This window comes from Canis aureus, chromosome 16, assembly GCF_053574225.1.
Source record: "Canis aureus isolate CA01 chromosome 16, VMU_Caureus_v.1.0, whole genome shotgun sequence".
Classification (NCBI taxonomy): Eukaryota; Metazoa; Chordata; class Mammalia; order Carnivora; family Canidae; genus Canis; species Canis aureus.
The window spans coordinates 59588080-59600381 of record NC_135626.1 but is presented as its reverse complement, the minus strand read 5'-3'; the positions used below and the strand labels follow the sequence as shown (position 1 = coordinate 59600381).

Below are 12302 nucleotides of genomic sequence, written 5' to 3'. Positions count from 1 at the left end.
GATCAAGGGTACACGCTTGGAAGTCATGCACCTATGTCCCCGTCCATCGGAGACGGCACTGCGCCACGCTCCAGTTAGGCCCTAGCTGGGCTCGGATGCGAGAGGCAAGGCAAGGAGATCCATCAGGCACGTGTTTGATGGGTCCTTCACACTTCATGCTTTTAAGAACATGTTTGGGACGGGGTTCAGGACCTACTACCCCCAAATACGGCACCTTGGCACATTAAATGTTGCAGACTGGAGGAATTTGAGAAAATAGCAGGAGCAGGAAGTCCACTCCGACCTTCCCTCTGACACAGGTCATAAAATCCTGCCATGAGAGGTGCCCTCCACCCGGAGCAAAGGAGCATCCTTATCTCCGATGACAGGGGGGATGCTGGGAAGAATCCCAACCAACAGGCCTCGCTGAGCTTACCCCAGTTTACCACCGCTTACCTCAGATTCCTTGACCTATCGCATTCGACCATGACTGTCCATTCAGCATCAAACTCTGCACAAAAATGCTCAGGTCTGGGGGGCCCCGGCTGGTTGGGTCAGTGGAGCCTGTGACTCTCAATCTTGGGGTCGTGGGGTTCGGGGGGTAGAGATTACTTAAAAATAAAATCTTAAGAAATGGCCACTCACATCTGTTTCTTCAAGTCTTTGTTTCCTTATGACAGATCTCACGAAACAGAAGACTTCTATTAAATAGGGACGCCTGGGTGGCTCAGTAGTTGAGCATCTGTCTGCCTTTGGCTCAGGGCGTGATCCCGGGGTCCTGGGATCGAGTCCTGCATCAGACTCCCTGCAGGGAGCCTGCTTCTCCCTCTGCCTGTGTCTCTGCCCGCCCCCTCTCTGTCTCTCATGAATAAATAAATAAAATCTTTTTTTAAAAAATAAGAGACTTCCATTAAATCATCATGTATGTTTTTCTCCTTTCATGTCTTTGCAGTTTAATTTTCAGACCTCACCAGGAACCCTAAGGGAGGCTGGGAAAACTTCCTCCTCCCTTGGCTTGTCCACCCTAATCTCCAGTCGATGAACTCCCGGGCAGTGTAACAAATGAGCCAAAATTGCTTGCAGTGAGATAAAAGGAAATGCTGTCAGTAAGGGGCAAACGTAGCCCGAGGGTCACCGAGGCCTGGGACAGGTCCCCACAGTCGCATTCCTGAAACTGTTCCTGTTTTCCTAAGCTGTTGTCTCTTCTCCGGCACGGGATCAGAACGCGTCTGTACAGGCTCGAGTGTGTCTGATAACCCAGCCCTCGCATAGGAGCGAGGTGGCCCCGCAGGTGTGACCTTAGGCTGGCTTAAGTCACCCAGGGGTCACACACCCAACAGCAGTATCAACTGTTACTGCGGAAGGACCCTTCAGGACAAGCCACACTGGCCTTCTTCTTATGGATGAAGATGTTATTAATCACCTACACTCACAGATGGTATTTTGCACTCACTCAGGATGAATGATTTCATCAAATACTCCTTCATTCTCCAGGTGGATAAAAGAAAGGTTGCTTCTTGTCCTGCCAGAGGGCTGGCATCCCTGGTAACAACCCAGTCCGCCCTCCCACAGGGTGTACAGGCTGTGCCGTGAGCTTTTCCTCCAGCTGATGCAATGATGTGAGCCTCATCGTTTTGACCCTTGAAAGAAGCAGCTGTTCAGGGCACCTGTGTGGCTCAGTCGGTTGAGCATCCGACTCTTGATTTTGGCTCAAGTCATGATCCCGGGGTCCTGGGATCGAGCCCCGCATCAGGCTCCCTACCCGGCAGGGAGTCTACTTCTCCCTCTGCCCTTCCCCAGTCTTACACACACACACACACACACACACACACACAGTCTCTCTCTCTCAAAATAAATAAATAAATAATCTAAAAAAAAAAAAAGGAAGAAGCTGTTTGTTCCAGGGTAGAACAGAAGCCTGCAATTCACCCGTGACCCCTAAGGAGAAGTGACCAAGTGATCTAGACTCTACTCTCCTTCCCCTATGGCTGCAGGCAGAGGCTCATTTTCCTGGGTGTTAATCCAGCTGGTGGGACTCTGTTTAGGAAGACAGCACAGCCAGCGCTGCCTGCAGCTTTCGTTGAAGGGGGTGGGATGGTTACTGGAAGGTACTAGTTATTTCTTTCCTGTCCTCAACCCCCTGGGATTACCTTGCCAGTCAAAGCCTGTGCTTCGCTGCGTGCTGTGACAGAGGCAATGCTGATGGCAGGAAGCGGGGACCGCAGCTTCTGGGCCCACTGCCTGCACGCATGCCTGCACACACATCAGAACAATCGGGTGAAAGGGCTTCCGGCGCTGCGCAATTATAACCTTGACTCGGGATAGATGACCTTCTCTGGCTGGGGCCAGGTTTCTCCTAAGGTTAAATGCCATTCCTGGAATAGCAGCTGGAAATGCCCTGTCCTCTGTTACCTTTGGACTTAGTGGCGCCTGGGACTGTCTTACATAACAGAAAAATGACCATTGTCACTTGGAATGTGCAGGGATTAAAGGACAGCCTGACATGGGTGGAGATGAATGAGCCTCATTCACAGTCCTTCCCTTCTTAATCCCTTTTAATTAGGGTGACGGACGTCCCAGTTGGCGTGAGACAGTCTCAGTGTGTGCCTGTTGACTCAAGGTGATTATTCACAACACCCCCCATTACTGAGAAGTGACCTGGTTGGACAGCAAATTTTAAGATCATCGATTTGTAATTGTTGAGGAAAAAGAGGGAGACAAGGCCTCCTGGTAGGGATGGACGCCCTTGAGAGCCTGCCTGGGTAAGAGGTGTTAGGTTGAAGAAAGAAGCAGCTTTTCCAAACCTTTCATGGCTCTGAGCAGCCAAATACCCCCAGCTCCTGAGATCTTGGGGAGACCTACCCAAGCCAGGTGGACCTGTTGGCCTTCTCAGTATGCCCAGATTGGAAAAAAAAAATCACATTATTCCCGCCATCCAGTTGACCTTGTGTCTGACCAAGACGAAATGCTGGTCTTGCTCCCTGGCCTCCAAGCCTCGGGCCTTCTGGTCGTAGATTCTAGAGGACATCAGTGCCAAGCTGAGGCAGCAGCTGCTCCTCTGACCACGCTGGTCCTGTCGAGGCCCATTCCACCATTCTATGCAGACTGTCACCTAGAGAGATGGGAATAAGAGGGAGGGCCCTGGCAGGGGTCTTCCAGGAGTCTCAAAGATCTCACACCTCCAACCTTAAGCATTTGCCTCCAGCTCCACGATAATGAAGGTCCGTCTAACCCCTCAGCCCTAGGATGTTTCTTCCAGCAGGAGATGGCCAAGGCCAACAGGGGGATGGGTTTTCCTGAGCAGTCACTGGGGACAGGCCAACTCTATGGAGAAAATTCTCATCCAGGGCTTGATCTGTGAAGTTACTCTATAATTCAGCAGCTCCGTCTAAAAGCTGTAGAACACATCCATCACCATTAGGCTGTCAAAACATTCATTCAGCCGATGAGAATAGCTTATTAGCACTTTTAAAAATACCAATCTTTTGCAAAGATGGTTGGGTTTCTGCATGTACCCAAAAAGAGTCTTGGTGCACAGATTAGTTCACTAGCATTTACTGCAAAGAAGAGAGAGGGAGGCTGGGAACAGTGGGGTAGGTGGCACTCAACAGACCCAGAGATCGCCAGTTATGGCATGAAGAGGATGCTTACCGTTTAATTTCATAAAGATGGGGTGTTGGCCCGAAATCACAGTTCCAAAACTCCCACTTCCTGCCGCCTGGCCCCAACCCACACCCACACCGGCCATGAAGAAGGGTGAATTCTACAGCCGAGGACCAGGTATCTTGCCCGGTAGCCCCTTGGAGGACTGGGAGGAGCTTGTGGAAAGTCCATGGAGTTCCACGGTCATTCAAACATGCTGGCACTGATAAAAATGTCTCCTTGAATTCCAAACGAAAGCCCTTAACATAGCAAATTGATGCTTGTGTCAGTTCTCAGACTTGTAAAGCCCAACACAAAAACAGCGACAGAGGGCACCAGGGTGGCTCAGCGGCTGAGCATCTGCCTTCGGCTCAGGTCGTGATCCTGGGGCCCTGGGATCGAGTCCCGCATCGGGCTCCCTGCATGGAGCCTGCTTCTCCCTCTTCCTGTGTCTCTGCCTCTCTCTCTCTGTGTCCCTCATGAATAAATAAATAAAACCTGTTTAAAACAAACAAACAAACAAACAAACAAACAATCAAACAAACAGGGGATCCCTGGATGGTCCAGAGGTTTAGCGCCACCTTTGGCCCGGGGTGTGATCCTGGAGCCCCGGGATCGAGTCCCACTTTGGGCTCCCTGCATGGAGCCTGCTTTTCCCTCTGCCTGTGTCTCTGCCTCTGTGTGTGTGTGTGTCTCTCATGAATAAATAAGTAAAATCTTTAAAAAAAAAAAAAAAAAACAGCGATAGAAATGCCTGATTTCGGTGTCACTGTGCCCCACGAGCCACGTCCATCATGCCGCTGCTGGGGCACATGCACACCTTTCTCCTTGTCACCTGCTCTGGAACTTGGAGCCTCTCCGGCCTGGAAGGGCTGTGGTCCGGGCATCTGCTCTGCGAAATCCCACCCCATCCCTCACGCTTCGGTTCCCCCACAAAACACCCAGATGCAAAGGTCAGAATCAATTCCTCCTTCCTCTGGATTCTGGGTTGGGGTTTCGCTCCTACTGTTAGTCAAGCTCACAGCCCCAAATGGGCTCTTTGGCATCTTTACAGCCACGTCCATTTCTGTACGATTTCTAAAGACCTAAGAGTCAAACTCTTTGCTTTCTTTCTTTTAGTTTTCCCTGCTGTACAAACTGACTTCAAAGCAGGCCTTGGTGGAGAGGAGTTTTACATAGAAGCGTTCCTGCTCTACTCTGCCAAGGACTCTCAGATACTTGGAAAGCATCTCCCACGACCTCTCCCAGTGCTAATTTTGTTCCTTTTCATTTAGGAAACAGTGACTTGTTTTCTGGGTTCTGAAAAGCTAGGAGAACACGCTGCTTTGGTTGCAACAATTTGCAGTGTGGTCAGAGCTCACGGCTCCCTCCCGGGGAGGTGGGCAGCATCACTGAGAGGCTGGGGCCACCGCGTGAAGTCCCGGGGGGCCATTCCCACCCATACACCGTGCACAGAGCCAGGGACAAGGGCCTGGTTCCAAGAAGGGTCTGCAGCAGGCGGGGTCCTTGGTGAAAACCCCCTAGCCCAAACTCAGCTGCCAGGCAGACCCAGAGGACTCGGGGCTTTAGGCAGATGCTACAACCACCTTAACGCTCTGCCTGACGTTCCCCAGGCGAAAAACCCACACTTGCATTTAGCAGTTTATTGGTCACTGGTGGACCTCAGGCCCAGGAAAGAGGTGGAAGGGGACAGTTTCCTGGAATGGATGATTTGAGACAAAACAAGACAGCTCTGAAGTTAGGAACCGAGAAGAGCTTTGATCCCGCGGTTTGTGGCTGTGGGCCTCCAGAAAGTGGGAGCCCACTGGGACTTAATGGTTGAAGTTTGAGCCCGACTCCCGAGATAGGAGGGGTGGCTGGAGGGGACGCAGTGGCTCCCGGGACCTCTACGATAAGGTCTTCTCACAGATATCCAGGTGGGTCACACAGTATTGTAAAAAAAAAAAAAAGGTCCCAAATAAATAAAAATCTTTTAAAAGGGGGGGAGGGGGCAGCCCGGGTGGCTCAGTGGTTTAGCTGCTCCTTCGGCCCAGGGCGTGATCCTAGAGTCTCAGGATCAAGTCCCACGTTGGGCTCCCTGCATGGGGCCTGCTCCCCCGTCTGCCTGTGTCTCTGCCTCTCTCTCCCTCTGTGTGTGTGTCTCTCATGAATAAATAAACAAAATCTTAAAGAAAAAAAAAAGGTCCCACTTGGGGTGCCTGAGGGCTTCGCCGATGAAGCATCTGCCTTCAGTTCAGGTCATGATCTTGGGGTCCTGGGATTGAATCCCGAGTCAGCTCCCTGCTTAGCGGGGAGCCTGCTTCTCCCTCTCCCTCTGCCCCTAAACCCTGCTTGGGTCTCTCTCTCTCTCTCTCTCTCTCTTTTTCAAGCACTATCTCTCTCTCTCAAATAAACAAAATCTTTAAAAAAAAATGGAGATCAGCTTGGACTATCCAGGTGAATCAATGTATTCATGAGGGTACTGTCTACAAGGTCCTTGACTTCAGCTCAGTGAGACCCGAGTCACACTTCTGACTTTAGGAACTGTGAGAAAATACATTTGTGTTGTTTCAGGCCACGGAGCTTATGATAAGTTGTTACAGCAGCCACAGGAAATGAATACAAGGCCCTTCTAGGTCTTCTTTGCACATACTTTTTTTTAAAAGATTTTATTTATTTATTCACGAGACACACAGAGAGAAAGGCAGAGACACGGGCAGAGGGAGAAGCAGGCTCCATGCAGGGAGCCCGACGTGGGACTCGATCCCAGGACCCCCAGGAACATGCCTGTGCCAAAGGCAGACGCTCAACCACTGAGCCACCCAGGCGTCCTGTACATAATATTTTTACATAATCTTTTATTGAAGCATACCGTTCAAACAAAGTCACAGATCCTCAGCCAACAGGTGCGTATCACGAAGAGATGCACCCACGTGGCCACAGCCCCAGTGGAAAGCTCCTCCATGACCATGACCTGGAAGCCCCTCACCCTCTTCCTGGTCACACGTGTCCCCGTGGGAACCTCTTCTACACCACCGCCTCGTGTTCCTGTCTGTGACCTTCACAGATGAAATCACACCACCGGTACACAGTATGCTTTCTTCTTTTATGGAGCTATAATTCACACCTAGCAAAGAACACAAATTCTAGGCGTGTTTTCACATTTGCACACACTGATTAACTGCCCTGAGAAGGGAAGGATAAGGACCAGGTCCCCCAAGCTCCCTCCCTCCCCAGAATAACCGGTTTTCTGACCTCCGGCAGCGCAGAATGACTTTTGCTGGATTTGGGACTCTTTGTAGGCGGAATCACACAGTACACTGAAACCTTTTTCCTCACTCATCAAAACACCAGGAGCCCGGGCAGCCCGGGTGGCCCAGCAGTTTAGCGCCGCCTTCAGCCCAGGGCATGATCCTGGAGTCCTGGGATCGAGTCCTGCGTCGAGCTCCCTGCATGGAGCCTGCCTCTCCCTCTGCCTGTGTCTGCCTCTCTCTGTCTCTGTCTCTCTCTCTGTATCTCTCATGAATAAATAAATAAAATCTTTAAAAAAATTTAAAAACCTTTTAAAAAAATACCAGGAGCCCCTTTCCACTGTACAGCCCTGCCACAATTGGTGTACTCGACTGCCCCTTTCTGTCTCTGGTTGCTTCCAATTTCTGGTTAATTTGAAGAATGAAGTATCTGCGACGCATCAGGCTTCTGTGACTCGGCCTCCCAGGGGTCAAAATCTAGCCATGCACAAGGCCAGGTCCTCACACTTGGTTATCACACACACCCACACCCACCCACCCCCCGCCCAGGCAAGTCGCTGTTGCAGCCACTTCCAGAACTGTTGGAAAGGAGACTGTCCCCTCAGCTGAAGCAATTGTTTTCTTAGTCCCACAACACAGGCCACTGCCTCTCCCTGCAGCCCGGCAACCGAGGAGGCATTTCCCCTCCGAGCTCAGGCAGCCAGTCCCATGACTCGAGGGGGAAGTCACCGTCCAGGGCTTCGTGTTCTAAGACAGGAACTTTTCTCATGTGTCCCTTGGAAGACAAAGACTGTTCCTGAATGCAAACCAAGTAAACAAGACCGCACCTCTATTCTGGGCCCTGGGACGACGGTGAGAACCTAAGCAGTTCGCCTGCGGTGGGTCCCAACTATTGTGTTTGCACGAAAAGTACGGAATTGGGAAGCGCAGGGGAGCCCGGCGGCGTCCAAGGAAAATGTTTGCACACTGGCACATCGTGCTGAAGTATGACGCCACTTTCAACAAATGTGCCTCTTAGGAGATGAGCATGTTATGCCTTCGGTGACTGTAGCAGACGATCGTCCGCGACACCTTAGTGAAACCGAGGGCTGGAAGTGAGTAGATGCTGAGCATGTGCGGGTTTTATTCCCCATAGTACAGGTGCAGCAGTAGACGCTTCCAGCACCAGACTCCGAACGCCGCAGAGAGGAAATGGAGAGAAAATACAGAACAACCAGTCTCAGCTCACTGTCCTCACTTTTGAGGAAGCCATCAAAAATTGGTCAAACAGGGATCCCTGGGTGGCGCCTGCCTTTGGCCCAGGGCGCAATCCTGGAGACCCGGGATCCAATCCCACGTCGGGCTCCCGGTGCATGGAGCCTTCTTCTCCCTCTGCCTGTGTCTCTGCCTCTCTCTCTCACTGTGTGCCTATCATAAAAAATTTAAAAAAAAAAGAAAATTAAAAAAAAAATTGGTCAAACACCCTTTGCTATCGTGTCACACAATTTTTTTCTTGGGATGACCGCAATTCTAACGGAACTGAGATGAAAATTCATTTGGGATAGGAGATGCCACGCACGCACACGAAAATCTCCAACACTGGGGGCCCCGCTTCACGTCCCGAGGGGAAGAGCAAGGGCCACCTGGCTACCAGGCCACCCTCCCCATCTGTCCCTGAGACACACAGGGGACCCAGCTGCGGGCCTCAGGGTCGTGCTGACACCTCAGCTGGGCAGCTGGGGACTCAGGCCGAGGGTGCCGAGTGGCTGGGCCGTGGCGGGCTGCGTCACCACCAGGTCCCTCCACCCGCTTCCCCGCTGGCCTGGAGGGCTGCAGAAGTGGGAGCACGTATGGAAGGGCGTGGGGAGGGGGGCTGAAAACAATGACATAAGTCCCAACCCCAAATTGTCTCCGTCAGAAGCTGCGGGATGGAAGCCATCAGCACAGGCCCTCTGCCACAGGGTGATCCGGGTTGCTGGCAGAGCTCCCGCACTCCGATAGGGCAAAGCTCCAAAACCACCAGACCATTCGCTCCTGTAGAACCCTTAAACTTCTAGAACCTCGGGGCACCTGGAGGGCTCACTTGGTTCAGCGTCTGATGCTTGGCTGTCCCTCAGGTCATGATCTCAGGGTCACAGGCCGGAGCCCTGTGTTGGGCTCTGCACTCAGTGGAGAGCCTGCTTGGGATTCTCTCTCTCTCCCTCTGCCCCTCCCCACTTTCTCACTCTCTCTGAAATAAACGAATCTTAAAAAAAAAAAGAAAAAAAAAAACTTCTAGAACCTCAGTAAAATAAGTCCGTGTGGTGGTGTTGCCAGAAGGTGAAAAAGAGCCCCTCTCAGGGCCCTCGGTGTTGCGGGGCCCCCAAGCCGCGGAGCCCACTGTGTGTGTCACAGGAGAGCTCCTGGTCTGCTCCACAGGGTCCCCAGGTTCTCACCCCGTTTGTGCGCTCTGACTGCCGGTGTCACCCTCTCTCTCCTCCCACATCTTCGTTAACAGAGAACGGGACACATAACAGGTATGTTGTATTTATAATACTCGTAATGACTTCTATCTTGTTAGTGTAGGAGCGGATGAATGAGCCTCATGACCGCACGTCGCCGTGGGGGCCAGGCCGGGCCGCGTCCACACCCCTGCTCACGCCAGCTGCGGGGCTCCGGCAGGGACGGCCCCTCTGCCCCCGTCGCCCCATCTCTAAGGTGGAAACAAGAACCACTCGGCCTCAGGAACCTGTTGGGAGGTGTAGTGAATGAGATGAAGGTGAAGCACCAGGCCCGGGACCCGGGTGGTAAGTGATCCTGGGGTGGAGGCTACTTTGGGCCCGACCTGTCCCCCGGAGTCTACGGCGGGGTTGGCTGTGTGAATACAACTCGTCCTCACCGCCCCAGAACCTGAAGGTGCGAGAGCCCCACCGGGAGCGCTGGTTTTCCCCTATACAGCAGGGACTCCTGGGAAATCATAGCCCACGGGGCATAGGTGAGCGCTTGTGGGTGACGCCCCAGCTCCTGCAGGGCCGTGGGCCGTGTAGATGCGAGCCGGCACTCACAGGAAGCTAGCTGCGGGGTGAGGCGAAGGCACGACAGGGGGAAGCTGGCGACTGGGGGCCGGGCAGCTTCTTGCCTGACTCTGGAGCGGACAGGACTAATTTCAACTTCCCCTGACTTGGGAGGAGGAAGTGGAGGATATCCTTGACTCCTCGCAAACTTAGATAAGAAGAAAGCCAGGGACTGGGTCCAGAATAAGAAGGGGGGGGGGTGTTTGTCTGAACTTCCTTTATCTGCCTAAACGCAGAGCCTCCCCAAAGAATTCAAGTGTCATAAATGCCTGAGAAGCCCGACTCCTGCCCGCAGAGAACAGTCCAGACCCAGGCGAGAAGTCAGCCTTGTCACAGAACTATCACACCTGCCACCTATTCTAAAGGGTCACTCACCTTTTCTAAGTCTTGCCTTCCTGCAAGTGTCCTCCCCGCCCCTCCCCTCCCCTCCTTGACATAGTAGATGAGCCCTCAATTGTAAGCTTCCTCGAGGCACCGGTTTCTGTGAACTACGCACCACCGCAGGAATACACATCTGCCTTTCTCGTACTAGTTTGTCGGTTTAATTTGCAGGCCTCCCGGAAAGCACCTAAGAGGGTAGAGGAGTTCACATCTCTTTCTACTGGTAAAGAAAAACACGTGGGACACCTGGGTGGCTCAGTGGTTGAGCATCTGCCTTTGGCTTGGGCCATGATCCCAGGGTCCTGGGATGGGGTCCCACGTCCAGCTCCCCACATGGAGCCTGCTTCTCCCTCTGCCTGTGTCTCCACCTCTCTCTGTCTCTCATGAATAAAATCTTTTTTAAAAAAAAGAAAAGAAAAAGCTTGCAGGGACACTGATTAAGGATGGCAAGGCAGGCTCCATCCAGGACCGTCACGATGGGCTGAGAGGCGTAGGGACCATTTACAGGGCCGAGCAGAGAGACTGAGCTGGACTCTGAGGGCAGCGGGGACAGGTGGGGATTTGTAGCCACGGGGAGTGGGGGGGAGGAGATGGAAAATCACTAAGAGGAAATGTCAGGGGTAGGGGGGCTTCTGGCTAAATTGAAAGAGCAGGACCCTGGCTGAAGGCAGGCCAGGGTGTCAGGCATCACCCTGGGGCAGGGGGAGGATGAGGAACTTGATCAGATATCAGAGAAGCGGGGAGGGTGTGTTCTGATGAAGCTGACTTAGCAGGGTTCTTGTTAAAACTGGATTTTACAAGGAAGTGCACAGATGGGCCTAGGAGACGGTCCAGGAGCCTGACGTTTGCTCAACCGTCCTGGACAACAAAGCTCTCCACGAAGGGAGGACACAGTGTTATTGAATAAGCATTCAACCACAAGGTGAGGAGCACCCCAGGCAACCCACTAGAAAACCGCGATCTGTGACAGCGCCAGGCGGCCGCAGCAAGGCAATGGGTCCTCAGGGAGGTTTGCAACTGGTCAGGTGACAGCGGAGGAGCCGGGCTGTCCCCTCCCAGGGCACCGGGCTGTCCCCTCCCAGGGCACCGAGAACACCGTCCTCCTCATATTTCAAAGAGGAGGCTCTCTGGTCCTAGGGAAGACATTCCCAGAGTTTTGAGATGCGCCAGAGCCTAATTTAGCCTCGAAGCAGAGAAGGGTCTAGAAAGGCTGAGAGCAAAGGGAGAGAGGGCGGGGAGGCTCTTCCCTTGTTTCTGTACTTTTAAACAATGGCTTCGGGCACCCAGTGGCTCAGCGGTTAAGCGTCTGCCTTCGGCTCAGGGCATGTTCCTGGGGTCCTGGGATCGAGTCCCGCATCGGGCTCCCTGCATGGAGCTGCTTCTCCCTCCACATATGTCTCTGCCTCTCTCTCTGTGTCTCTCATGAATAAATAAATAAAATCTTAAAAAAAAATAAAATAAACAATGGCTTATTTTCACAAGGTTTCAGATCCTTTTTTTTCCCATTGAGATATCATTGGCATATAATATTATATGAATGTCAGGTGTCCATGATTCAGTATTTGCATATATTACAAAATGATCACCACACCCGTCACTCCTCCCTGGTTTTCAACAGGGAGGAAAAAACCTCCAACTTTTCATTTGTGTTTTGCCCTTTCACGCAGTACAGGATTCCTGAAGCTGGACTCCGGAACACCAGGAATGTCCTGGAATTCTTTTTTTCCAGCTGCTTTTAATCACCCGTGTTCTCTGAGACCAGGGAACAAGGACCACCGACACGCACTGGGTGTGCGGCCGCCACTGTTGGCCTGAGATTCCCAGACCTCGCTGGCGTGCCCGGCCTGCTGGAGGTGACAGAGTGACCCGGGAAGGAGAGTCTTTCTACCTCCTATGGAAAGGAGAGTTCCCAAATGGGACACTTCTGGCGTCGGCTCTGGATTAGACATATCTAATCATATGCTGGCAGGAAGGAGGATGACTCACTGACTATGCACCTAGTTCCTTAGCCTGGAAGAGTGGGGGGCCTTTGAGGCAT

The 12302-nt window shown here is 52.5% G+C and overlaps 1 long non-coding RNA gene across 1 annotated transcript; it reads right to left on the bottom strand.

Moving 5' to 3' along the window:
* Positions 1 to 3518: 3518 nt before the first annotated feature.
* LOC144287083 (uncharacterized) lies at positions 3519 to 10594 on the bottom strand. Its single transcript, XR_013354987.1, has 2 exons — positions 9266 to 10594; positions 3519 to 8258 (listed from the first exon to the last, which is right to left on the bottom strand). It is a non-coding gene; the product is annotated as an uncharacterized LOC144287083 (long non-coding RNA).
* Between the last annotated feature and the right edge of the window lie 1708 nt (positions 10595 to 12302).